Source organism: Octodon degus, unplaced genomic scaffold (assembly GCF_000260255.1).
Source record: "Octodon degus isolate 3935 unplaced genomic scaffold, OctDeg1.0 scaffold00005, whole genome shotgun sequence".
In the NCBI taxonomy this organism is placed as follows: Eukaryota; Metazoa; Chordata; class Mammalia; order Rodentia; family Octodontidae; genus Octodon; species Octodon degus.
Window position 1 is genome coordinate 11,607,271 of NW_004524581.1, and position 3,578 is coordinate 11,610,848.

Here is a 3,578-nt window from a genome sequence, read left to right on the forward strand (position 1 = left end):
TCTGATGCGCGTTCTCTGAGTCACGTCCTCGCTTCCCCCCAACCCCCGCCCCCAGCAGCAGGGGGATCGGTGGGGGAAGGACCCCCCCAGGTCAGCTGCTCCGCATCTGTCGCCTCGTTGGCCCTGCTCCCTGGAGGGCGCACCTCGGCCGTGGGGGGGGGAGGGGAGGGAACAGGATTCTGTTCCCTCCCCTCCTCCAGGACCCAGCCCGTTGCAAACAAGGGAAAGCCGCTAAACTCTTGTACACTGCCCTTCCCAAAACTTTTTGTTTCTCTGTTGTGTTTTTGTTTGTTTGTTTGTTTGTTTTTGTTTTTTTTTTACATAAATACATTTCCCAGTGGCTCTGTGGTCCCTATGTCAAAGTCTGTCCCGCTGTGGGTTACAAGTGGCACAACTAGTCCGGGGACATAGCTCAGCGACACAGCACCTGCCGGGCAAGCACAAGGTCCTGAGTTCGATTCCCAGTACACACACACCCCAAGTGGAACAACTAGAGAGATCGAGATCAAGGAAGGACCCTTCTCCAGGTGCCTCCTTGGAGAGGCTTTGGAAGTAGGGGTGGAGACACCAGAGCTCAGGAGGGGGTTGGGGCGTCACTTCTGCCCCCCCTCCCCCAGCCTCTAGCTCCAGGGCAAGCCCCTGGGTGTCAGCTTGCCTTATCCTTTGATCAGCATTTGGGACCAGCTAATTCTATAGGAGGAAGAAGGAGAACTGAATCAGATAAAGAGCAGGCCAATCCCAGAGAGAGTTCTTGTGTCAACAGCTCCACAGGTTTGCAGGTTTCCCACCACCTGTTCTGTACCACTCAACATCCACCCTCTCCTTGCAGGCTTTGCAGTTCCTGTGGGCTCCCAAGTGCAGCAAAATGTCGGTGGCCTGCGAGGGAAGATATAAAACGGCCTTCGAATAGCTGTGTGACCTGAGACCAATCGCCGCACCTCTCTGAATTTTCTTTCCTGTAAAGTGACGCTGATAATGCCAAACCTGCTTACCGATGTTACACAGTGACAAGGATACAGAAAATAGAGGCCGGGGAGATGGCTCAGTGGAATAAGTGCTTCCCTGGCAAGCGCAAGGGCCTGAGCTCAATCCCTGGATACGCAAAAAAAAAAAAAAAAAAAAAAAAAAAAGGATACAGAAAATTCTAAAGCATATTTAATTTATTTATTTTAATGTATTTGGTTGTTACGGGGTCACACTGAGAAGCTGGGACTCATAGTGAGCTTCCTGTTTTCAGCCTTCCCAAGGCTGGGATTACAGACATATGCCACTGAGCCTGGACTCTGTGGCTAGCTTGCCTGCCCTGGGAGCGGGACTGTCGCAGCATGTGGTGCTCAGGATGGAATCGCGGTCCCTGTGCCTGCCTAAGCTTGCCTAAGCAGGCGCTAAAGCGCATTTTAAATAATGAAGAGCTCCATATGGGTCAAAGATTTTTTTGAGGAAGTTACAAAATCGCCACATAGAGTTAAAACTCCAGTTCCCTGTCTTTTTTTTTTTTTTTTTTTTTTTTTTGCGGAACTGGGGATTGAACCCAGGCCTTTGTGCCCGGCAAGCACTTATTTACTGAGCTATCACCCTGGCTCCCTCTCCAGTTTCCTGTCAGAAGAATTGTTAAAACAGTCTTGAGTGCTGGGGAGATAGTTTAGCGGCCTAAGCGCCTGCCTAGAAAGCTCAAGGTCCTGAGTTTGATCCCTAATACCATAAAAAACAGTCTAGGCTGCAGATGCAGTGCATCTGCCTTTTGTATAGACTTGCGTTTCCCAAGCCTTTGGCTATTAAAGCCTCTGGAGATAAAAATGCACTTTTGGGTAATGTTCGATACCTGGCAAGAGTGAGAAAGGGGTTCTAGCTGTGGGAAAGCACGTCCCTGAGCTTCCTAAGGCTTCACTGCACCTCCTAAGGCTACATGGCCTGGCTGAGGGGCCAGGGAGGGGGGCACTTGGCCTTGCCCCCAAAGTAGGGGGTAGGAATGGAAGAAATGTTTTCCAAGGTGGCAGTCAAGGGCTGGAGAGATAGCTCAGGGTTCTAAAATGCCTGCTTAGATAAGCGCACAGGGACTACGGTTCCATCCGGGCACCACATGCTGCACCAGACCCGCTCCCCGGGTGGGCTGAACCGGCCAAAAAAAATGTCTTTAGGGGCCAGGGAGACAGCTCAGTAGCATAAGCTCTTCCCTGGCAAGCACAAGGGCCTGAGTTCAATCTCGCATTCTGAAAACAAAACAAAACAAAAACAAACAAACAGAAAAACCACCAAGGTGGCAGTCAAAGACTCTGGAAGAAGCCAGAGGGTAACAGAGCAACGTCCGTGCCTAAGCGTCAAAATCAAGCCCCATTCAGCCAGCACCTTGGGCACTGAGACTCTGGGCAGCTAGCCCTGGTCTGTTTCCTCTGAAAAAGTAGAGAAAGTGAGCTCATTTTGCTGTCCAGGCAGTGGGGGGAGGAGCTGGATTCCAGCTGCCAGCATGCACAGTGACAGCCATGGTCCTTTCCCTTCCCTACACACATTCTGCAGCTACACAGCCACCCTGGCCCTGCTTCCCCTTTGATAGGTGACACCTGGGAATCTTCAAAAGGAGAAAACACAGCCATGGCTCAACCAGCGGTGACCTCTTCTCTGACAGATCCTGGCCCCCCTACAGGTCTGGCCGGGCAATTTTTTTTCTTCTTTTCCTTGGCCTGGGAGTTTTAGAAAGGAGCTCTGTGGAACTTGATGTATCTTTTCTTTGCTATGATCTTTGTGGAGGTTGAAGAACCCTTTGAGATTCTCTAGTTCTGAGTTTTCAAAACTGGGAAGAGATTTTTTTTTTTTTCGGAACCAGGGATTGAACTCAGGCCCTTATGCTTGCCAGGCAAGCACTTATTCCACTGAGCCATCTCCCCAGGACTTGAGAAAGAGATTTTTAAAAAATTGATACTGATGATTGAACCCAGGACCTTTTACACTGAGCTACATACCTAACCCTTCCCTTTTTTTTTTTTTTTTTTCTTTCTTTCTTTTTTGGTGGGACTAGGGATTGAACTCAGGACTCTGTGCTTGCCAGGCAAGCACTTATTCTACTGAGCTAACTCCCTGGCCCCCACTCCCACTTTTTTCCCAGCCCCTTAAATTTTTTTTTTTTTAAAGTTCTGAGATGGGGTCTCACTATGTCACTAAATTGCCCAGGCAAAGCTCAAACTTGCAGACCTCCCATCTTGGCTTCCCAGAGTGCTGGGATTACAGGTATGGATCACTACACAGGGGCTGGGTAGCAAGTAATTAGCTGAAAAGTTTGCTAGCAGAATTAACACAGATACTGACACAGGGACAACATCAGAACCTCTAGATAGGATATAAGGGAACTATTCTAGCTACCAACCTGTTAGATGTTAGACACGCTGAGATCGTGTTCTTTAAAATCAAAGAATGAATTCTGGGAGCAGTAGAAGTTATGAGTAGGAAATATCCCACCCCTAAGAAAATATAAGATATATTTATTGAGAGATAGAAAGGTCCTGCCTGAGAGGGACAAGAGGGGGCACTGGGAAATAGGGCTGCCCAAGACCCCACTTCTTAGGGGAAGGTTTTAGTTTTATTTT